A 25555-nucleotide genomic window follows, 5' to 3' on the forward strand; every position below is an offset into this window, starting at 1 on the left:
AGAAAATATACAAGTTTTATATGCCATAAAATAATGATAGATTAACTTCTTTTATAGGAGCACACACACACACACACACACACACACTCACCATACAGAAATGCCTGTGGGAATCCTTTGAGAATATCCTATTGTGGGAGTTATTACTTTGTACAACTATAGCAAATGTATGATTTTTGGAAAACTTTTGGCCACTTGCCAATAACATGCACTCTTCTATTCACCATTCCAAATCAGCTAACATATATTTGTAATTCTCTTACCCCTTCTATAACTAATAATTTCCTGTAAAAGACATAGGTTTAGTTTATTACAGAAAATTCAAGATGAAGAATGTTTTTGTCAGGGATACAAAAGCTAATTTTGGAACTGTTTGATTTTTACAGTAAACATTCAAATGAAGATATTCTTTGATTGGATATTGAGGTTGACATTTTCCAAGGAAGATCATAGTTCATAGAATAGTGTTAGAAATCACCAAATGATATACATAAAAGCTAAATCTTTGCTAAAGGATTTCTTCTTCAAACAAATATATCTGGAAAAGGCAAAGAAGAAAGCAGGGATTAATATTTAACATACTTCTTATTCTTTTTACAAAAATCGGTAGCCTAAATTGTGTTTACATGAATTAGAGGTGATGATGTGTATAAGACATTAACATTCACTTGGGCATATAGTTTAGGAAGAAGCAACCAGTTTCTTACCACCCTGGGAAATGTCCTCTGCACTGTCAAGTATTCAAGAGTGAAATGAATGATACCTGTGGAACTTAACATATACTTTCATTTAGTCAAGATACAAAAGCTAACACAGATTCACAGAATTACCAAGTCGTAATTTTTTTTTAAGATTTTATTTATTTATTCATAGAGACACAGCTAGAGAGAGAGAGGCAGAGACACAGGCAGAGGGAGAAGCAGGCACCATGCAGGGAGCCTGACGTGGGACTGGATCCGGGGTCTCCAGGATCACACCCTGGGCTGCAGGCGGCGCTAAACCGCTGCGCCAACGGGGCTGCCCAAGTCATAATTTTTAACCATTAGTCACTTCCATGATCACTATGATTATGATGCTATGGTCTATGATAATTCATTTACAAACATTATAAACTCTAACAAAGAAAAAGGAGCAATTTTTGAATTTACAAGTAAATGATATAATATTGAGGATTATGAATATATATATTCCTGCTTTTATAATTTGACTATCATTCAAAAATATCTTTCACTTATCTATCATACCTCAATCTATCTTGATCCTGAGGATGTTTAATAAGATCATTCTATTTATTTGCAAAAGAAAAGGGCATTAACATTTTAAAGTCATTTTGCAGCACATTTAAGGGCTGAGGAGTACACATTGAAATTGTGTGGGATCATTATATTTTTCAGAGAATTATGGACTTATTGTGAAGTTGCAAGTTTTTCTAGACTTGGCCTTCTGGCATCTATTTAATGGCATGCTTGAGTGAACAAACCAAGCTCTTTTGTAGCTGTTGCATGCACGCATTCTTCAGTAGTTACCTCAATGATTTTGAGAGAGACAGAGATAGAGAAAGAAAGGGAGGAATATAATTTTTTTTCCAGGAAAGGAACAAAGCTACTATATAGAATAAAAATAACAAAAAAATAATTGCATGATATGAAAAGTTTGGTCTTTCAATACACATGTCCATAGCACTGACAAGAGAAATTGCATAAGAGCAACTGGTGTTTATTTAAATCATTCTGCACTTGGAAGCTTTCAGTCCAATTTACAATTAGTTTCAATTATTGTAAGATAGAAGATATTAAGCTGATTACTAAATTTAATAAGAATACTTACAGATTTATGTTATATGCTCTAAAGCAAAATGTGAGTGCCCCATCCTACTTTTAAATTACTATAGTTCTCTACTACCTTTCTCCCTTATAAGCTTTAGTTCAGTTCAGGACATGTGATATTTATCTAAATTCATAAAAAACAGCAGAAAAAGAAAGTGTTTTGAATATCTAAAGCCCTTAAGATTAATTTGTATAGTTAATTTAGGTAAAAATTAACAATTCCTTCAATTTAGTTTGTTAATACTCTGAATTCTTTAAGGCACAATTAAATTTAAGTCGACTTTAATAAGGATTTATCAGTTCGTTTCATTTGGAATACATGGGATCACTAACTTTATGTTCATAGGTGTTATATTTCCAGTGTCTAATTTAGTGGATTGTGTGATGCTTTGTCCCCTCTGACAATTCTTAACTGTATTATTTATCAACATTCTTTTCATGGACCAAAATATTTTAAGGTTCTTCAGCTGGCTTTTTGTGATAATTGAAATTGGTTTTGTGTAGTGGAAATTAGATTATCTTAATAGGAACGTATTATTAGAGTTGAGTAGCAATTTTCCAGAATTCAATGGTTAAAATCTATTCAGTACCAAAAACATGTAACTGGAAAACAAATGATGGACAACCTTACAATATTATCACACTTAAGGATCTTTAATTTAATAATAAATCCATCTATTATTATTTGATGAAAGAGGGAGAAGAGTATTAAATGTTTCACTTTGAGTTAGTAGATAGTTTTGGTTTGAATGGTTAAACTCACATCTAAAATGAAACGATGATAAGAAAGGACATTTATTTTACCAAACTTGATACACTATAACTTAAATAATTTAAACATCATGAATAAATGATGCATACTGAAATTCCAATAACTAAGTTTTAAAAATTAATATATTGAATTTTAAAGCAATTATAGTATAAATTAAAATTGCAAAATGAGAATAGTTTATTATGCACAACAGTTACTTTATGTAAGCTTTAAAGCCATTGTTCCTTTCAAATATTTCTGGTCTTATAACATTTGATCATGAACTGGGTGATGACTTTATGAAATAGTTTAGGACTTTGGGACACCATCTGGATTGTATTTAAAATGATGTGATTATAGGTCTTGCATGGATTATTTAGATAGTAGAATAACTGAACTCATAAGCCAATATGGCATATAGAGTATATCACTCAGGAAAAGCCAGTTGTTATTTCCTGAATATGCTTAATAACTCATTCAAGCCACTTAATTGAGTTAAGTATATTTTATTATATACATATATAAAGTACTGCAGCTAAAACAGAATCATATTATGAAGTAAAGACAAATCAAAGATCTGGAGAAGTGATGAGTCAATTTACGTAAAGAGCCTAAAGATGCTTTTGGAATGATGTTCCTTGTAGCATTTCCCTCAGAGTGGCTATAACCAAGATCCAAAAACAGGAGAAAATAATAAAAATAGTAAAGAGGAAGTCACAGAAAAGGATTGAGTCAGAGGTGGTGACACAAGCTATAGAAAAAGACCATTAGCAATTAGAAAGAGGTCTTGTCTCTGCCATTATGTGACACAACTTATGAATCATCATTTTAGGCAACTTGAAGGAACTGAATCAATCTGATCTGACTGATTCCCTCTCTCCAGGAATTTATAGATCAATACAAGAGAACAGTGTGCACATTATTCCTACACCAGGTAGAATGATGTATCCTAAGCAACATGTAGGTAAGCCATTGTGGAAGAGGCAGCATTAAAGGATGAGTAACTTTTATATATGCTATATAAAGTCATAATACTCAAGTTTCTGACAGAAAACAAGTTCCAAAGATAAAAGACACAATATTTCTAGATATAATAAGATTTGATTACTTTTCAAGCATCTCTTTAAATCTGTTAAGACTCTTCTTCCCTATAACTATTTTCAGATACAATCTTTTATTATATATATATATTTTTAATTTTCTTCTAATATCTTCATTTAGAGCCACATTACAGAATTTTTTCTTAGAATGTTTTAATCTCTCTGGGATTACCCTTTTGGATATTTTTGTTCAGAAATTATGAATAGAATTTTATTTATTGAGGTTTACTTTTTTATTTTTTATTTATGTTTTGAGGTTTACTTTTTTTAAAGATTTTATTTATATATTCATGAGAGACACAGAGGAGAGAGGCAGAGACATAGGCAGAGGGAGAAGAAGCAGGCTCCCTGCAGGGAGTCCCACGTGGAACTCGATCCCAGGACCCCAGGATCTCACCCTAAGCTGAAGACTGATGTTTAACTACTGAGCCACCCAGGTGTCCCTATTGAGGTTTATTTTAACATAACTTTTTTATTATCTGACTAATATAATAAGATGATGAAGAGTGATTTATTACCCTCCAGCCTGTCCCAAACACTTGATTAGATTCTTCACAATATCTTGAATTAAATATCACAAAAAAGGGCAGACTGGTATGAATTTTTTAACATCATGCAACAGATGAGATGAATGAGCTTCAAAAAGTTTAAGTACTTTCCTAAATGTTTGAGCCAAACAGGTCTCCCCAATACCAAAGTCCATGCATGCCTCCTGCAGATCCAGAAATCTACTCTTAGAAACTATGGCTTTATTTCTGGCCCTTCCAAAGTATGTCTATTTGATGGCATTTTAAAGCTGAAGGTACTTACAGTATAAATTGAATAAGTGGAGGAAGAAATGAATCTATTTTTATATTACTCTATGTACATCTGAGGATCAATCTGCCAGAATATTGCTTCTAAAGATAAACAATGAACTAAATTATTTGAATAAATGCTTTGCTCTGGAGAGGTCAAAATATTGAAATTGATTACCCAGAAGGCAATTATTCTTTCTCTTTTTTGCTTTTCCAAAGCATTTTGTCTTGTAATATATGTCCTTCAAGAAACGATGTGTTTAATATTTAGTCTATTTAATATTTTAACTCTGAGCTATTGTTCACTGAGGCAGAAATTTGGATATTGAAGTCATGCAGCTAAATCCTATTAGAAGGCTAAAGAATCTACTTAAAATTTCAGAATGTTGATCTGGGCCATTTGCAGTGAATTGCAATGAAGCAGAAAATGCATTTTAGAGTTTGCTGTATTAGAGATAATGGAACTACTTTGCTCAAGAATAAAAAGATAATTTAAATATAATTTTTTGTTTTACATCCAATCTCATTATATGTTTTAAAGTGACTTGTATTATATAATGTTTATCTCTGAAGTTTTAATGTGACTATGACATTTCATTAGTTTCAAATGCCTTTTCCCCAGATTTATTATTATGCAGTACCTACTCCCCAATCCCCATTTCTGTAGAACTGCATTTCCTTTTTTGTTGTTGTTTTTCTGACTCCTGCCTGGAAGAAAGTTCTTGACCTCTCATTGATCTGTTAGTGCTATGCTGCGACAGCTGTCACATATTTACAGCTCTTTTTTGAATGCTTTGTACAGTATCTTTTTACTTAATCGTTTTCTGTATATTTGATGCCACTATATCAGATTAATCTATTGGTCATGTGGATTAGATTAGTTCTTCTCTACATATATAAAAAGGAGAAGTGAAGGGAAAAGACAACCAAACCATGAGAGAGGTTTGGAGAATTATTGGTTGTGGATTTCCAAGATAAAAATTAGGGATTTTCACACAGCTGGGTTGATGCGATTTTTGCATACTAATTGAAGTTTCATTTAGCTCTGCCATTCATCCAGTCTTAAGGAGAGCATAAAGGTTTGCATATGCTTTTGAAGAATTTATAAACAAACAGTAATAAGAACATAATGCTATAAGGTAAATGATTTGTTTTTATTTTATAAAATAGTCTTATATTTAATGTAAGAAACCTGAGAAGAGTCCAAAATGTATTTTAAGACATTTTCTGAAAAGGCCATTTGAAGTTTGTCTTGCAGTTTTTATGTCATTTTGTCAATCGATAAGTTTTTATGGAGCTCTCCTTATGATAAATTAAATGGACAAGCCACAGTTAACCTCTGCATTTGCGGCTTATCTATCACCAGGTACACCTCTATCTCCAAGAGGTAAACTAAGCTTAATTTATTCAAATGTATTTATAATGTATGCTTCTCTCCTTTTATCATGTGAACTGAAACTCTCTACTACACTCAGCCTATATCTAAATTAACATGATTTATTCTAGCAATCTTTACAAATACTATTCTGGTATCTTCAACAACATGATTTATGACTCTTATTCTGGGAAACACTTGTCCGGGTAGATAAAAGTTGAACATTTTATTGCTCATCTCAGGAACGTCCCCAAACTCTATTTAAGTAAACATTAATATGTTCAACTTTGCCATAAATAGTATTCACATGACTAACTCTAAGATTATTCAAAACTTATCAAGTTGCTTAAGTATTATTTTTGGAAAGCCAGGATTTAACATCTTGCAGGCTACAGAGAACCAAGGAGAGAAGCTCTCCTTGTCACTATGGTCCAAGATGTTTTTTTTTTTTTTTAAGATTGTATTTATTTATTCATGAGAGACACAGAGAGAGAGGCAGAGACATAGGCAGAGGGAGCAACAGGTTCTTTGCGGGGAGTCTGATGTAGGACTCAATCACAGGACCCCGGGATCACGCCTTGAGCAAAAGGCAGACATTCAACCACTGAACCACCCAGGTGCCCTGCCCAAGATTTTGAATACAAAAACAACACTTTCCTTTGTAAGCCCATGGACATCTGGCTTGAGTGTCTTTCAGAACATTATGAATATAGTTAATTTTATTGGGTCCAAGTTTTTATGTATGTATGTATGTATATGTATTGAAGCTCCTCAAATACTAAGTTAATTTTGTGTTCTTGAGTTTAAAAAGAAAAAAAGAAAAAGAAAAAAATCCTTTATGTATTAAAAAAAGATAGAGTTAAAAAAAGACCTCTATAAAAAAAGAATCCTTTAATTATCAGATCAGATGTGAAAACTACTTTGTGTTTAGGACACTAGTATTTGTTTCTCTCTGGCCTTGTTTTTTTATTATAAATCTATATGAAGAAAGTACATTGGAGGAAGTAAGAAATAGATTCCAATGAGCCCACACTTCAAACCTGATGACTGAAAAATTTGAAGGTTTCTTATACCAACGTTCCTCAGTCAAATTTTACCTGAGGTCATGTAGCAAAATTTATAAAGACTTTCTAGTCAGACTTTATCTAAAGTCACTTAGCAGAATTTATAAAGACTTTTCTTCTTTGGTTTTGTCTGTTAATACCTGCTAAGTGACCTTAGCAGAATTTATAAAGACTTTTCTTGTTTGGTTTTGTCTGTTAATACCTGAATCTGGGAAAGATCTCTTTAACAATACTTTCTGAAGGAAAGTAAGATTCTGGTGAACAGTTGAAACTGGCCCAGCCATTAGGCCAAGTGTCTCTAGACATGAAGTCATAAACATCTTTTTTACTGACTGTTTAAATGTGTCTGTTTTAGTCTAAATTTTACATTGTGCCCTTTCCAGAACCAACTACTAGTTCATAAATGTATTTATATTATAACTGGTATTTGTACACTTCCTTTTAAATGCATTATTTTCACCATTGATAATTTAAAATTACAGTCATCAATTTGGGAAACTTGATAGATACAACAAAGTTTATTGCTTGAGAAATGACTTAGAATTTAGGGAGCAAAATTTTCAAATATTAAATAAAAGTGTTTATTTCTCAGTGTCTGCATTATATGAGGTAAAACTATAAAGTATAATATTTTTATTAGATTCAGAGAGTTATAAATGGTCATCACAAAATAAATCTAGAATACTTTTATTATCACCTAAAGACCCCACATATAGTAGCCGGCACTGCTCTTCTCCCCTCAAAAATAGAAAAACAAAAACAAAAACCCCTGACTCCCCTACCCCTTAGGAAAGCAATTATGTACTTTATATCTTAATAGAGTTAGTTGCCTCTTTTGAATACTTCACAAAAATGAAATCACAAGATGTGCAGTCTCTTGTTACTATTTGCTTTTGTGTGGCAAATTTTCCAAATTCATCTATAATGTAGCATGCATCAGTACTTCATTTCTTTTTTGCTGAATAATATTTCAAATGTATGGATAACCATTCATCAGTTCATGGACATTTGTGTTGTTTCTACTTTGGGGCTATTAGTAAAATTTTGTGATGAACATTGGTGCACAATTTTTTGTGCAAACATGTGTTACATATGTTTTAACTTCTCTGGGGCTTATATTTAGGAGTGGATTTGTCAGTTCATATGGTAACTTTACCATTTTGAGGAACTGAAAACCTGTTTTCCAAAGTGTTTGAAGCCTTTTACATTCCCAAAGTATTGCATGAGCATTCCCATTTCTCCACGCCCTCAATAATGTTTATTATGGTCTGCCTTTTGATTATGTCCATCCAAATGTGTGTAAAGTATTATTTCATTGTAGTACAATTTGCATTCCTCTAATGATTAATGATCATGAGCATCTTCTCATGTCTTTGCCCTGCGGACATAAGTTTTTGGTAAAAATTTTCTATTCAAATCTTTTGGTCCATTTTTCTAATGAGGTTACATATTAAATAGGAAGAGTTCTTTATAAGGTACTACTTAAAACCATTTTATTTTATTTTATTTTATTTTATTTATTTATTATGGTTTATTTCTCTTTTTAAAGAGGGAGAGAGAGAGAGAGAGAGAGAGAGTATGGGCAAAGGAGGTGAAAGGTGGAGGGAGATAGAAAGAACATCAAGTGGACTCCCTGATGAGAGCAGAGCTCGACTGGGAGCTCCATCTCATGACCCTAAAACCATGACCCGAGCTGAGAGCAAGAGTCAGATGCTTAACCAACTAAGCCAACCAGGTGCCCCTTATTTATTTATTTATTTATTTATTTATTTATTTATTTACTTATTTATTTAAGTGTACCCCCAACATGGGCTTGAACTCAGGACCCCAAGGTCAAGAGTCAGATGCTCTACTGACTGAGCCAGCCAGAAAACTTATAAGAAAACTATTTTAGAATCTATATTTCTTCCTTATAGTTTTATACTCAAACCTATGACTAAATTGCAGATTTGTTCTCTGTAGTGTCCCTTTGGATCAAAATAACCATATTCATTTGGAGAAATAATCAATTTATATAGGCTTTTACGACTCAGGTAGTCTATTGAGATTATTGAGATTATCCCACTTATTTTCACAAGTGTTCAACTGTAGCTTCAAAGACCTTAAATTTCCATATGATTATCCTTTTATCCAGAAGATAGATAATCTTTGTTATAGTCTAATGATGAGGTGAGGTCTAAGACTGATTCCATCCATCCTCTTAATGTTTTATCTCCTATAGGGCATGTAGTTTCCAAAAGAAGTCTGTAATTTTTTTTTCTTTTATTTATTTATGATAGTCATACAGAGAGAGAGAGAGAGAGAGAGAGAGGCAGAGACATAGGCAGAGGGAGAAGCAGGCTCCATGCACTGGGAGCCCGACGTGGGATTCGATCCCGGGTCTCCAGGATCGCGCCCTGGGCCAAAGGCAGGCGCCAAACCGCTGCGCCACCCAGGGATCCCAGAAGACTGTAATTTTAAGTAATGTGAGTTATCTAGGATGAGATTTGTCCTAGGAGACAATTAAGAGGATTCATGTATCTTGATAACTGTTGCTGGTAGTGAATCCCCAGTGGTCTTAAATTACCACACCACTGTATGAATAAACCATGTTCTCAGCAATTCCACCTCTTTTGAGAGAACAGAGATAAAAATAGCCCTTCAAGGGTTAAAATTGGCTTTCTGTTCACTTTACTCTTTCCTCACCATGAATAGTATGTAATAACATCAGAAATATGTTCACTTTATCCTAGATTTTACCTTATCCATTCTGCCTATCAAATTTATGTGGAACAGTTATTTTAGTCACTCTCAGTACTCTGCCTTCACCTTTTCTTCTTTTTATTGTCTTTTATGTTAAAATCCAAACATGGGTGAACACACTGTTCTTTTTTTCCCTGCTTCTATTTAAATAACTTGATTCTGTTGGAGTAAATGATGATGTTTGACAAACTCGTACTATTACTACATGATCACCAACATCCAAATGGTAAAAGGGAAATCTATACTTGTGGATCTATACTAATGGTCTTCATTAATTTTTACTTTTATGCTTCACAACAGAATCATGAATAATCATAAAATCCCTCACACTTCTTTAAGTTGATGACTAAAATTTTCCTACATTTATAAATTATAAGGATGTTAATATTGGGATCCATGGGTGGCGCAGCGGTTTAGCGCCTGCCTTTGGCCCAGGGCGCGATCCTGGAGACCTGGGATCGAATCCCACGTCAGGCTCCCGTTGCATGGAGCCTGCTTCTCCCTCTGTCTATGTCTCTGCCTCTCTGTGTGTGTGTGTGTGTGTGTGTGTGTGACTATCATAAATAAAATAAAAATTTTAAAACAATTATAAAAAAGATGTTAATATTGTATACTAAATGATGCATTAAATAAAATTTTATTGAAAATTCAGTGCAGCAGATTTATCTTGTTCAATGTTCAGAAAATGCCTACCATAAGAACTAGTTGGCAAGGCCGGCTTCCATAATCAAACCAATTAGCAAAATCAGGCTTACTTTTTGTCTGAAAACATTTTACTTCATTTTTCAATTCAAATAGAAGTATTAATATGTGCTTGAATGACAGACACATTAACTTCTGAATTTTGATTATAATATAGCTATCTATTAGTTAAAGCATGGAGTCTTGCCATGATTTTGTTATTTTTATGAAATCAATTACTATCCCTTTCAATATTTCTTCCTTAGTTCTAATGGGAATCTTATTTCTGTCCTAGAAGGGTCCAGAAATACATCATGTTAAGTTTGAAAATTGGTATATGGTATCCCTGTTTATTTTGGTTTTATGTTTTTTTTTTTTTTTTTTTTTTAGAAAGAGAAGTCATTATGAATGAGGAATGAGGAAAGCAGAAAAGGCAACACTTCAGGCAGATTTCCTTTAGGAGAAAGTATTGAAATTCTGGAAATTTATACACTTAAAAATGATCTCTGCTAAACTACTGCCTTAAAAATCTTGGGTTTATCTTGGTATCTAGACTTTACAATCACAGCATTCCTACTACATTTCTTTGTTAATAGATTTTTTTGACCCATCAACAATGATTGTTTTTGAGCCTCTACCATCCTCAAAGCTCTGCTACCAATGATGACTCTATTCTATGTAAATTCCATGTTAATTTATTTTATATACATTTTAAAAATATAACTTAATAAATTCAATGGTAAATTTTTGTATAGAAATTATTGTCTTTGTAAATTATCATTAAATATCTATTCTCTTGTCACACATTATTACATAGTTCAATACCAAAAATAAATATTTACTTCCATATTTTTTAAAGTTTGAAGAGTTACATATCTTTCTTCTTTGATTAAAAAATATATTTTCGTTCCATTTTACACCTTTTGAAGTGCCTAGAACACCCTCCACCCCTCACGCCACCTCTACCCCCGTCAGGAAATCCTTGTTTTACATTTTTTTTATAAAAAAAAAAGATTGAGGGGATCCCTGGGTTTGGCAGTTTAGTGCCTGCCTTTGGCCCAGGGCGCGATCCTGGAGCCCCGGGATCATCTCATGTCTCATGTCGGGCTCTGGGCATGGAGCCTGCTTCTCCCTCTGCCTTTGTCTCTGCCTCTCTCTCTCTCTCTCTCTATGTCTATCATAAATAAATAAAATCTTTTAAAAAAAAAAGAAAAAAGATTGAGATAACCAGATATTAAGTGAGATATTAGACCATATTTTGAGTGAAGATGGAACTTAATCCTCATAGATGAGACTGCTTCTCCACCTAGTAGAGCACATCTAAGACTTTCATTATATTCCTCAAAAAAGGAATTTTCATAGTGCATCTTCTGAAGTTAATTAATGCCATTAGATGATGAGTGGAATTATTGGCCAGAGCTGAAATTTTATGACCTACTGAATTGAATTGATGGATTAGAAAACCCCAAGACTATTAAAACATAAAAAACATAAAATATTTAATAGAACACATAAAGAAAGAAACATTCTGAGAAAAGTTTATATGAGCAAAAGAACAAATTTAATACTCTAGTGATCAATTATGCATTTACCAATAACTAAGAAAATAAAGATTTTAGTAGAGCAAAGTTAGGAATGATTATAATTACTTCAAGGGACATTTTTAATAAAATGTATATGCGCATTTTTATTGCTAACTTGCAAAATTCTTAATGGGGAATGGGTTAAGATATGATATCATCTGAGTATGATAGCGACCCAAAATAAGAGTGGTTTAAAAATAAAAGATAATTCATCTGCCACATTAAATTTTGAGCTAATAAGGTAGTCAGCTTCGTGAAGTCATCTGTCATCCAGCTCCTTCTCTATTGTAATTTCACAATCTCTATGGAATGTCTCCCATTCACACAGTAAATGGCTGACCACCTGGTGCTTAAATAGCCAGTAGGAGCCAAAAAGGGGAAATAAAAGGCAGAATTCTATCTACTAAGGAAACAACCAGAAAATCCCATTTATATCTCTTGCCAAAATTATAGTCACACCTTGCTGCAAAACAAACAAAAAGATCTGAGATATATGGTCTGTTTTCTGGATCGGTTATGTGCCCAGTATAAATTCAGTACTATGGAAAAGGAGGGAAACAGATTTTAAAGTACAACTAGCAGATTCTACTATTTGAAGTGTCCAATATTACCATAAGTTGACAAATCTACCAAATCAGAAAAATCATTGTGTGTTGAATATTTTTAAGTATTATTTCATATGTCTATTTATGTACCTGTATGTATTTTTTAAAGATTTTATTTATTTACTTGAGAGAGAAAGAGCACACACAAGTGTGTGTGTGGGGGGGGGGGGGGGCAGAGGGTGAGAGAGAGAGAAAATCACAAGCAGACTTCATATTAAGTGCAGAGCCAGATACAGGACTGAACACAGGGCTAGACAGAGCTTGATCTCTCAGCCCTGAGATCATGGCCTAAACCAAAATCAAGAGTCAGACACTTAACTGACTGAGCCAACCAGGTATGCCAGTGTACTTTGTATTTCTAAAGGATCAATGTCCTTTACTAGAAGTTTTCTAAACACATATTCCAAATATTCAGAAGCAGGACTCAAGTTTATTGAAAAGTTCTTATAGATGTGTTTCCTTCTCATTAATTATAGGTAAAATTCTAATTAATAATATAAGGCCTCTAGTGTATGCCAGAAGAGGGGTGCCTGGGCGGCTCAGTGGTTGAGTGTCTGCCTTGACTCAGGTCATGATTCCAGAGTCCTGGGATAGAGTCACACGGGGAGCCTGCTTCTCCCTCCGCCTATATCTTTGCCTCCTTCTGAATAAATTAATAATTTTTTTAAAGAAAATAATGTATGCCAAAAAAGAAATAACAAGGACATTTTAATAGAATTTCTTTATTGACATCAAAGGAGTATATAAATAAAACTTTGAGAAAAAATTTAGAATTTGGACCTGCAACATCACATAAGAAATCTGAAAAATGAAATTAGTGTACTATTATTTTCTTTTTATTGAATAAATTGTTAAATATATACTTGCATTTAAATATTTTCTATTAATAAATTGTGGTATGTGGTGTCAAAAATATGCAAAGTTTTCCACTATTATATACTTATTGAATGCCTACAATGTGACAACTATATTGAGATATATGAATAAGCAAATAATTGTTACTCTCATAAAGACTGCATTCTGTTGAGAGACCCTTCAATGTAGTCATATAATAATCATGTTAAACATATAACTGCAATTTAGATTTGCACTATTAAGATAAGGAAATTATTCATACAAATGCTTAAAAATATACTTTAATTAGAATGAAGATCAGAAGATTTTTTGAAAGGCTGTTCTTTGGAAGTGATTTTTAAATCCCAGATTGAAAAGAAAGATGAGTAGAAATAGTTAATTTAAAAGAGCTTTGATAAGTAAATCAGAGAAGGGCATTTATATGATTTCACTCATATGGGGGATTTAAGAAACAAAACAGAGAAGCATAGAGAAAGGGAGGGAAAAATAAAGCAATGTAATAAGAGAGGGAGACAAACCACAAGAGACTCTTTACCACAGGAATCAAACTGAGGGTTGCTGTAGGGTTAGAGGTGGGAACTGGGTGATGGGCATTAAGGAGGGCATGTAATGAACACTGAATGTTATATACAACTGATGAATCACTGAACCTTACCTCTTAAACTAATAATATAGTATTTGTTAATTAGCAGAGTTTAAGTTAAAAAGAAAACAAGGGCCTTTAAGAAGAATGTGGTGGGAAGAAGGAAGAGCATATTCACCTCCTCAGGTTAGTAGAGGATATGAAAGATTTGAGAAACCAAAAGACCCACCAAATTGAGAATTAGTGGAGGGTGCCATGTAAGATGAATATAAGGTGGTTGCTTGACAGAAACAAGATCACTCTGGGCTCTGAAGCCATGTTAGTTCATTTTGCTTTTAAGAAAAATAGTATTTAATCTGCAAGACAGTACATATAGGGTTAAAATTATGGATTCTAGAATCCTCACTCTCCTAAGTTCATGTGACTTTCATAACTTTCTTATGATATAGTTTTATTTTCAGTAAAATGAGAATAAAATATTATCTACTTCACAGATTTTTGCAGGCATAATTTGAGTTAATATTCTTAAAGTATTTAAACTTTCCCCAGACCATAATAAATGCTATGCAAGCATTTGATAAATGTATATTTTGAAAAAGTAAAAGGAGAGACCAAAATGGAAATCTATTACTTAAATAAATTAAATTTTCAGTCCAGACAAGAAGAAGCGATAGCTCAGAATAGCTTTTTACCTGACTGTAGAGACTCCTCATTTCCAAGTGGTAAGTCACCTAACAGGATTCCCTTTGTAGAGGAGATGCCTCTCATTCACTCTGTCTTTATGCTTCACCCACAACTGTGTATTTGAGGTTATCTTTGGCTCAGCTTTACAAGTGAATTGCATACAGTGTTGCCACCCTACTGAACCATAGAGAATGCCTTCTCTAATGCTCTGGTTGTGGTTTTCAGTTGTCTGCAAAATTAAGTTTGTAAAGCAGAGTAAATCTGTATGCAGGAAAAAAAAAAAACAAGCTGTATGCAGGAGCATAATATTTAATTACGTGGTTATCACTTTTAAATAATAATAGTTTGGTTGTTAAAAATTGTATGGCAATATTTTTCTGTACTGGAAATAAAATCCTATGTATGATCCAAAATGCTAAGTACTCAGAGATGTTTATTTTTGTTTGTTAAAATGAGTTCTATTTTTACACTCTTAATTTTGCTAGTCTGACATCAATTTATGTTTTCCTATATGTGTAAAATACAGATAATATTTTTTTTACCAACTCAGCCTACTGAAAGATCAGGGGAAGTTATAATGAACATGTTTTTTTGATGTTCTTTGAAGGTTAGGACAGTCCAGAAGATCAGAGATTCAATCAACATTATATATATTTTCTTTTTTTTTTTAATTTTTTTTTTTTATTTATTTATGATAGTCACAGAGAGAGAGAGAGAGAGAGAGAGAGAGAGAGAGAAAGGCAGAGACACAAACAGGCTCCATGCACCGGGAGCCCGACGTGGGATTCAATCCCGAGTCTCCAGGATCGCGCCCTGGGCCAAAGGCGGGCGCCAAACCGCTGCGCCACCCAGGGATCCCATATATATTTTCATATTATCTTTTCAGGGAAAAGTATCCCAAGTTTATTAATCTGATTCAATCCAATATTCTCCCACACTTGATTCTCGTGTTGTGCAGGGAACACTTTCAGCTTAAAAAACACAACTATTTATTGATCGTGAAAGCATAACTTATACTGGAATTTTAAAAAGTTATACTAAAGAATAGCTCTTAAGTTATTATGGAAAGAGGCGTGGTTTTTTTGTTATGTCCATTATCATGAGATATATTTTATCTTTCACAAATTTGATTTTCTTAAAACAACCACAGGGAAATGATAGTTTATTTTATCAAGACTTGAAAGGCATCACAGATTCTGAAATAAATGCATAAAAAAGGTCATAAAGAATTTTCAAACAGTAATTCAAAGAGCCTTCATTATGAAGAATCTATCTTCTTTTCTTTCCTCACAATTAACAACAATTTCTTACAAAATTGGAAATAGATTATAAATTGGTAAAACAGGAGGATATTACTTTCTTCATTGGTGCCTGATTGGCATTGGGTTGTTTAAAAAGAATAATTACTTTGAAGCCAAGATGTAGCATGTCTTGGCATCCTTCCAAGTCCCATATGCCATACTTGGATAAAAATCAAATCTTTTAGAACCTCTCCTATCTCCTGTCATGACTATGTTTGTGTTCATACATTGTTAATTTAATATAGACATTTATAATATTCAAGATAGTTTAAAATCATGAGAAAAGTGCTACTTCTTTTAAGAAAAAATATAAATTCAATAATTTTAGTAACATTTAAAGCAAAACTGTTTTACTAGAAGTACATATTTTATTCATATCTTTGTTTATCCACGAATTTATCAGGTTTCTTTTTATTTCACACAAGACATTAAAACAATGGTGTTGGGTCACCTGGGTGGCTCAGTGGTTGAGCATCTGCCTTCGGCTCAGGTGGTGATCTCAGGGTCCTGGGTTCATGTCCTGCATCAGGCTCCCGTAGAAAGCCTGCTTCTAGAACCCTCTGTCTATGTCTCTGCCTCTCTCTCTGTGTGTCTTTCTTGAATAAATTAATAAAATCTTTAAAAAAAAAAAAAGGGACACCTGGGTGGCTCAGCGGTTGGGCATCTGCCTTCAGCCCAGGCTGTGAACCTGGAGACCCAGGATTGAGTCCCACCTCAGGCTCCCTACGTGGAGCCTGCTTATCCCTCTGTCTGTGTCTCTGCCTCTCTGTGTCTCTCATGAATGAATAAATAAAATCTTAAAAAACAATCTTAAAAGAAAACCTTACATTAATACACAACACTTTGGAAATCTAAGTTAGTGTTATTTTGTACCCTTGGGAAATAAGCTAATAATTATGGATAATATAATCATTATAAATATATATGTAATAGAAAAATTATTTTTAAAATACATTCTGCACAAAGGTCCATGTAGAACTGATGCATCTTGGGAGACTAATATATAACACATAATAATACATAAACATAATCCAAAATAAGTATGGATATTTATTATATTAACATATCCATAATATAATGTAATATTATGACTCTTATTAAAATAATAATATATCAGTACTTACTGACCCTCAAACCTTGACAGAAATGTCTGATTTCATAGCAAGATATGCAATAGGATCCTATGAATGAGAATGTGTATCAGAAAGAAACAAATCATACTAGTGCTTAGGTTTAAGAATGGAATTTAGAATGTACTTATAAGTACTAAGATATACCAAAGGGGAAAATAGAAACATAAGAGATCTCTCACTCAAACTCATGTCCTCCTCAATTATAATTTGTTTTCTCTCTTTTCCTTCTCAAACTTTAAAAACTGGCTCCTCAAATAAGAATTTATTTCTACATCTATCATTCCTAGAAAAATCTTACTAATGTTGAACATTATCTTCCTGGGCCTGTCTGTACTAAATGATATTTCATAAATTGTTGTTTTTTTTTTTTTTTAATTTTTTATTTATTTATGATAGTCACACAGAGAGAGAGAGAGGCAGAGACACAGGCAGAGGGAGAAGCAGGCCCCATGCACTGGGAGCCCGACGTGGGATTCGATCCTGGGTCTCCAGGATCGCGCCCTGGGCCAAAGGCAGGCGCCAAACCGCTGCGCCACCCAGGGATCCCTTGTTTTTGTTTTACATCATTTAATCTTCACTACCCCACTCCACTGGTCCCTTCTCTCAATTTTGTTTGTGTGGAATCATTTTCCCTGTCTTTTATTCCCTTTTAGTGTCTTCCAGCTTTCTCCTTTTAACCATCCTTCAGATCTCTCCCTGTGACTCTTTTTAACTTTTTGTATATTCTCTTTGGATGATTTTACATAAGTGAATGACATGGAGTGCCAACTCCATTTAATCATTTGTTGATTTTCTCTCCCTCTCTCAAGTGTAAAAGAAATCTACCCAATGGCCTCCCAAACCTACTCCCTTCCTTGAAGCCCACAGGTACACAAGCTGATAAGAAAGCCTAGTCAAGGGCAGCCTGAGTGGCTCAGCGGTTTAGCGCCGCCTTCAGTCCAGGGCATGATCTTGGAGACCGGGAACTGAGTCCCATGTCAGGCTCCCTGCATGGAGCCTGCTTCTCCCTCTGCCTGACTCTCTCTCTACTGTCTGTGCCTCTCATCAAATAAATAAATAAAATCTTTAAAAAGAAAAAGAAAGCCTAGTCAGGTACTGCACCCTTTGACACCGATGGAAGATTCAAAACACAAAAGTGAGGGGGCTTGGGTGACTCAGTTGGTTAAACATCTTCAGCTCAGGTCCTGAGTCTCAGGGTCCTGGGATTAAGCCCCACATTGGATTCTCTGCTCAGTGGGGAGTCTGCTTTTCCCTTTCCCTCTTCCCTCACTCATGCTCTCTCTCTCTCTCTCATATAAAAAAAAAAAAATCTTAAAAAAAAAAAAAGCTCCTGTCCTTGTCAGGAAACTCTCAACCTCAGCCACACCATCTTGTCATAATAAAATTCCTGAAGCGGTCTCCTTTATGTGCTCTCTTAGAACATTTTGGATCTGCTTGAGAGAACTGCCCTGTCTCCCCCAGACACTTTAGTTACATAGATAGTAAAGTTTTTCATCCCCCTTGGTGTGTATGTAATATCAACAGTCCCAACATCTGAACAACATTCTGGGTGTGTAGGAGATCTATCCTATTGGCCAGGGTATTCACATCAGTATATGTGCATATTAGAGGAGTTATAAATGTGAAGCACTTAAGACAGTTTCTGGCCCATAGTAAATATTCACCGTGTTAGGTTTTAGTAAATGTCATGCATCACTTCTCCCAGTGTTCACATTTGAAATATTATGTTAAGGTACACGTGGTTATTACCCAGAGATAAAACCATTTTAAAAATTATTTCTTGTACCTAGAGGCAGCAAATAACTCTTGAGACAATATGAAAATATATGGTGGTGACTGCAGTAGCAGCAGTAAAATATATGTTTCATGTAGTGTCCTAACACCTATTTGAAAAGCATTAACATGGTTCATGCATATATGCAGTCTTGTGTCTCATTCTGAAGTGTCACACCTCTTCCTTTTTCCAATTTGCCATATTAATAACATCAGGTGTGGATCAGTAGATATAGTCCAGGAACAAGAAAATTATCTGTTTAGGATTAAGAAAATTAAAATCTAGAACTCCTACTTGAACCTAGGGTGAGAATTTCCCTTCCCCTACATTCTTCATTGCCAGTGCTAAGCAGGCTATAATAGCAGAGACACTCACTTTGACATGGTGCTGACAAATCAGTCTGAACCAGTTGGAAATCAGACTCAATTTGCTGTCGTCATCGTCTCCTTCTTCTCCTTCTTCTCCTTCTCCTCCTCCTTCTTCTTTTCTTTTTTTTTCCTTTATTAACTAGATGAACCTCATCATTTGGATTGGTTTGCTCAAAATTCCTTCAGACTTCCATCCAACATGCTAGGATTTACGTTCTACAAAGGAGTTTCACTGCTGTGTGATGATTCACATTCTACAAAGGAGTTTCACTGTTGTGTGAGGTATTTGTAACTAAGTCATAGAGGGAGTGAGGGAAGGCTACAGTCATAAGTTTAGCTAATGTGAAATAGATCACAGAGAACATGATTCTGGGTTGAGCAGCTATAGTGACTTCTAATCTCAGTAGATGGCTTTTACATTCTGCATCTTCTTACTCAAAGCAGGTTCCTCTGATCTTGGACCCATTCTGCTGTGTGACAATGGAAGAAATTTCTGTATATTCAATTTAGGGTCTGTTTTCTCATTTATTTCTTAACAATATTACATTAACTATCTCAAACATAATAAAATTATTTGCTCTTTACAATTAGCTAGAGTGGGTTCTCTAATCAGTACCGAACGAGACCTGATTAAGTAATCATACAGAGCTTACAAGTAACAGATGCTCATGAAAATTAAAATCTGCATTTGTTTTTCTGAGCTGGGTGATTTTGAAAATAGCAAGAATTTTGTTAATGGTGGATATCTACTCTTTAGTCATTGTGTGCTGGCATGTTAGATACTTAGGTACTTACATTATCACCTGTGGTCTCCTAAAATAAAGGGTATAATAAAACCAACACTTTGATAAATTGTATGGCTTCTGCAACAAACCTATTTTTTCTAGAAAGAAGAAAGGTGAAGTCTATAGAGTGAGCTAGTGATTTATAACATCCACAGGAGCTTAAAGGAAGAAAATTACAAACTCATAATTTTAAATTTTCAGCTCAAGAATGAACACTTAATCAGAAAGTATCTATGACTTCTGATCATTTACCCGTAAGACTTATATGACAAAAAAAAAGTAAAAAAAAAGCTATTCTTTCAAATTTCTGAATTTAAGACTTAGATTGATTTTACAGCTTGACTATAACTATTATGTGAATATCAAAGTATTAATTAGGAATTAGGATTAGTTGAGGATTAAAATAGGGTTGTCAGGGTAAATTAGGAAGACTCAAAATGATACAAACCCAAAAATGCCTCTGAGCCTTTATTTATTTTTTTTTTTGCAGTAGAAGCAGTCTGTTTCTCTTCTCTGATGCACCTGTTCTTGTCTTATTTGAAGCCCTTAATGATAGCTCCAGCCAAAACAATTATCTTGTGAGATGAATTTTAAACTCTCTACCATAGCTCTATCTCTACTCTCATAGTTAAATTTCAGAGTACAAAGTAATGGAACTGCATTGTGGCAGAGACCAAATGGCAACACTTAATTATGAAAAGCAAAGTGACTGACCCTAAGTACTTTAATAGGCAGAAGATCTACTAGCAACAATTAGAAAGGATGGAATATAAATGCATAAAATACCTTCCAGGAAATAGATCAAGAGAAAGTAAATGGAAATCAGAATAGAAAAATATAAGAAAATTAGAAGATTAATATAAGACACTCAATTTCAGAATAATATAATTCTAGAAAAACAGAATACAGAAAAAAATAGGAATAGATAAAATAAGAAATGGATGACAACTTTGAATAATTTAAGAAAAGCTGTTTAATAGTAATTAAAAATAGTTATTAGTTTGAAAAGGACCCAAAAGCTCAAAGCACAAGGAATGAAATGTAACTCAGAGCAAAGCATATTACTTTAGAACAGTGTACCTCAAACAAAGATCCAAAAGCATCTTGAAGAAAAAATTAAGTAACATAAGAATACTCCAAATCAAAATGGTTTCAAAACTTTCCACAATACTGAACATGAGAAAACAGTGGATTAATGCCTTTAAAATCTGAGGGGAAAGTTACGTCAGCAAGATAGCTGAATAGGAAACAACAGGCCCTCTTTCCTCTACAGAAATAGGGTGTTAACAATATAGTTATTGTTAATAACAATATATATTGTTATTCTGTTGGCCAGAATATCCCTGTGAGAACTCCAGAGATCAGATGAAAACCTACAATATCAAGGCTGTTATAAAACTGAGAAGGAATCCCAGCAAAAGGGATAGGAAAATTAGGGCATGTGGCACAACTATTCATGGCATAGTACAAAGCAGTTGGGAGACAACCCCCTCCCCATACCAGGGCTCCTCTATTGAGAATGAAAGAGTCCACCATGCATCCAATATTCTGGCTTGTCAGGGACTGGTTCTTGTTTCATTTGATTCTAGTCATTAATGGGATCAGAGCCTGAGCATGGAATTGGCTATAGGCAGAAGGGAGAAGCAGTTCTGCAGATAGACACCAGGGGGAGGAAGAGATCAGGAAAGGTCCGAAAGGCCCTAGAACTTCCAATCCAGTTGATAAGTGAAGGCCTACCCCTACATGAAGCCAGTATGCAAAGCCTGGGAAAGGTGTTTTGTTTTGTTTTGTTTTAATGCCCAAATCCTAGGAGAAAAGAAAAAAGTCCAAGGCATAAAAAGAAACAGGAAAAAGGCTAGCCAAAAGAACAAAATGAAACTCCATAAACCAACATTTATATGCAACTGAAGAAACTATTATTTTAAAATAAAATGCTATAACTTTAAGATGCTTTATGTAATTGCAGTGGAAACCACAGAGAAAATATTTGTAGGATATACACAAAAGAAAATGAGGACAGTAATGAAAGTATATCAATATTTAAAAAAAAGAAACAAAAAGGAAGAGAGAGGCAAAAAACTGTAAGACATACAGAAAACAGTTAACAAAATTGCAATAATAAGTCTTTACAAAACAATAATTATTTTCAATATCACTAGAATAAGCTTTCCAATAAAAAGATATGGATTCACTGGATCTATAAAACCAAACAAAACAACAACAAACCAGGATCCAATTAAGTCCTGTCTACAAAGGACTTACCTATCATTACAGAAAGATGCTTCTATGACGACTTTTGAGACTTTGAATGGAATGTCTTTTTGGATCCTATCCCTTTCAGCCTATGTATACCCTTAAATTTAAAGTCTCAAAAACAGAGTAAGACGTAGTAGATTTTAAATAAATTTTATTTATTAGTTTGTTTGTTTACTTATTTATACATTTATTTAATTTACTTATTCACCCCAGGGCATGACTTTGGGTCCCGGGATCAAGTCCCACATCGGGCTTCCTGCATGGAGCTTGCTTCTCCCTCTGCCTGTGTCTCTGCCTCTCTCTCTCTGTGTGTCTCTCATGAATAAATAAATAAAATCTAAATAAATGAACAAACAACTGGTCAAAAGACCAGAAGGACAGTATATAATGATTAAAGTGTCAATTAACCAAGAAGGTATAACAATTATAAATATTCATGCACCAATTTTCAGCATTCCTACATATATAAGGCAATATTTTCCAGAATTGAGAAGGAAAAGAGGTAGCAGTACAATAATAGTAGGAGACTGTAATACTTTGCTTTTAATAATGGATAGAAAAATGAACAAAAGATCAAGAAGAAAATAAAGGGGCTTGAACAACACTACAGACAAATTGTCTGACAGACATAGACAGAACATTCAGCCCCAAAAGAGCAGAATATGCATTCTTCTCAAGTGCACATGGACCATTCTTAATGATAGACCACAAAAGAAGTATTAAAAAATTCCAGATGAAAAAATAATTCCAGATAATTGAAATTATACAACTTACCTTTTGTGATCACAATAGAATTAAATGAATCATGAGGAAAACTGAAAATTAAACCACATTCTTCTAAACAACTACACAGTGAAAAATAAGTCATAAGGCAATTAGGAAATACTTTGAGACAAAAAATTTGAACACAATATACCAAAATTTATTAGATGAAGTGAAATAGTCTTAAAAAGGAAAGTTTATAGTTTAAAATAAATATCATAAAAAAATCTGAAACCAACAGCCTAACTGAAAATATGAATCTTTAGAACTAGGAAAAGAAGAACAAACTAAATTCAAAGTTGGCAGATGGAAAGAAATAATAATGGTAAGAGTAGAATTAAATAAAATTGAGAATAGAAAAACAGTAGAAAAAATCAATAAAATTAGGAGTTAGGTTTTTGAAAAGTTCAACAAAATTGACAAACCCTTTGCTAGGTTAACAAAGTAAAGGAGAAAATATTAAAATAAAAAAATCTCAAATGAAAGTGGAAACATTTATAACCAATGTCACAGAAATGAAAAAAGATTATAAGAGAATATTATGAACAATTGTATGCCGACAAATTGGATAACCTAGAATAAATGGATAAATTCATAGATACACACAACCTACAATACCGAATCAGGAAGAGTTAAGAAATCTGAAAAGATCAATAATGATTATAAAGATGAATCAGTAATCAAAAATATCCCAAGAAAGAGAAGCTTATGACCAAATGGTTTTATTAGAGAATTCTACCATTTGAGAATTAATACCAATCTTTCTGAAGTTTTTCCAAATTTGAAGAGTGGACATTTTCATTCTCATTCTTTGAGGTCAACATTACCCTCATATTAAAGCTAGACAAAGATAAATTAAAAAGAGAAAAAATAGAAAAATAGCCGTGATGAATATCAGTACAAAAGTCCTCAGTAAAATAATAGCAAACTGAATTAAATAGCATCTTGGGGATCCCTGGGTGGCGCAGCGGTTTGGCGCCTGCCTTTGGCCCGGGGCGCGATCCTGGAGATCGGGGATCGAATCCCACGTCGGGCTCCCGGTGCATGGAGCCTGCTTCTCCCTCTGCCTGTGTCTCTGCCTCTCTCTCTCTCTCTCTCTCTCTCTCTCTCTCTCTGTGACTATCATAAATAAATAAAAATTTTAAAAAAATAAATAGCATCTTGAAGGATTATGCATCATGTTCAAGTAGGATTTATCCCTGGAATATAAAGATAGTTCAACATATGAAAATTAATCAATGTAATATTCTCCTTTAGTAGAATAAATGATAAGAGCACATGATCATCTCATTTGATGCAGAAAACCCATTTGACAGGATTCAACAACTTTTCATGATAAAAACACTCAAAAAACTTATATTAGATGAAAACTACATCAACATAATGAAGCCATTTATGAAAAACCAAAACATCATACTCAGTGGTGAAAAACTGAAAGTTTTCTCTAAGATTAGGAACAAAACAAGGATATCTACTCTCTTTGCTTTTATTCAACATAATATTGGAAGGCCTAACCAGAGTAATTAGGCAACACAAAGAATAGTAAACATCCAAGTTGGAAAGAAAAGAGCAGAGTTATCTTTGTTCACAGATGATGCAATCCTGTATGTAGAAATCCCTAAAGATTCCACAAAAAATCCTGTTCAAACTAATAAACTCCACAATGTAACCAGATGCAAAATCAACACATAAAACTCAGTGCATTTCTATACATTAAGAATGAACAATTTGAAAATAAAATTAAGAAGACAATTCTATTTACAATAACATGAAAAATAATGAAATACTTAGGAATAAACCTAGCCAAGAAGGTGAAAGACTTGTACATTGAGAAACACAAAATATTCCTGAAAAAAAATGGAAAAGGTACATATATATTCAGAGATTGAAAGATTTTTCCTTCTTAAGATGTCCATAATACCCGAAGCAATCTACAGATTCAACACTTAAAAGAAAAAATGTGGGGAGACCAACACTTCAGTAATTTCAAAATATTTCACAAAGCTACAATCATCCAAACAAGGTGGTACTGGCCTAAAGGCAGACAAATAGGCCAGTGTAAAAGAATTGGGTTTCCATAAATATACCCTTGCACATAAGGTTGAATGATCTTTGGTGTCACAATGAGTCATCAAGGAAAGTACAGTCTTATCAACAAATGGTGTTGGGAAAACCAAAAACACAAATGGTGTTCAATATACTATGCAACAGACTGAAAGTAGATCCTTATCTTGTCCCATCCATAAAAATTAACATAAGATGGATTAGGGACCTAACATAAGACCTAAAATTATAAAACTAGAAGAAAACATAGGCAAAAGCTTCATGATGTTGGACATGGGAAATGGATTGTTTATATGACACCAAAAGCACATGCATCAAAGGCAAAAATCTAAAAAATGAGGTTATATCAAATTTAAACTCTTATGTACATCAAAGGACACAATCAACAGAGTGAAACTGCAACCTACAGAATTGGAGAAAATATCATCAATCATATATCTAATAAGAGGTTTACATCTAGAGTGTA

The sequence above is a fragment of the Vulpes vulpes genome, chromosome 6 (assembly GCF_048418805.1).
Source record: "Vulpes vulpes isolate BD-2025 chromosome 6, VulVul3, whole genome shotgun sequence".
Lineage (NCBI taxonomy): Eukaryota > Metazoa > Chordata > Mammalia > Carnivora > Canidae > Vulpes > Vulpes vulpes.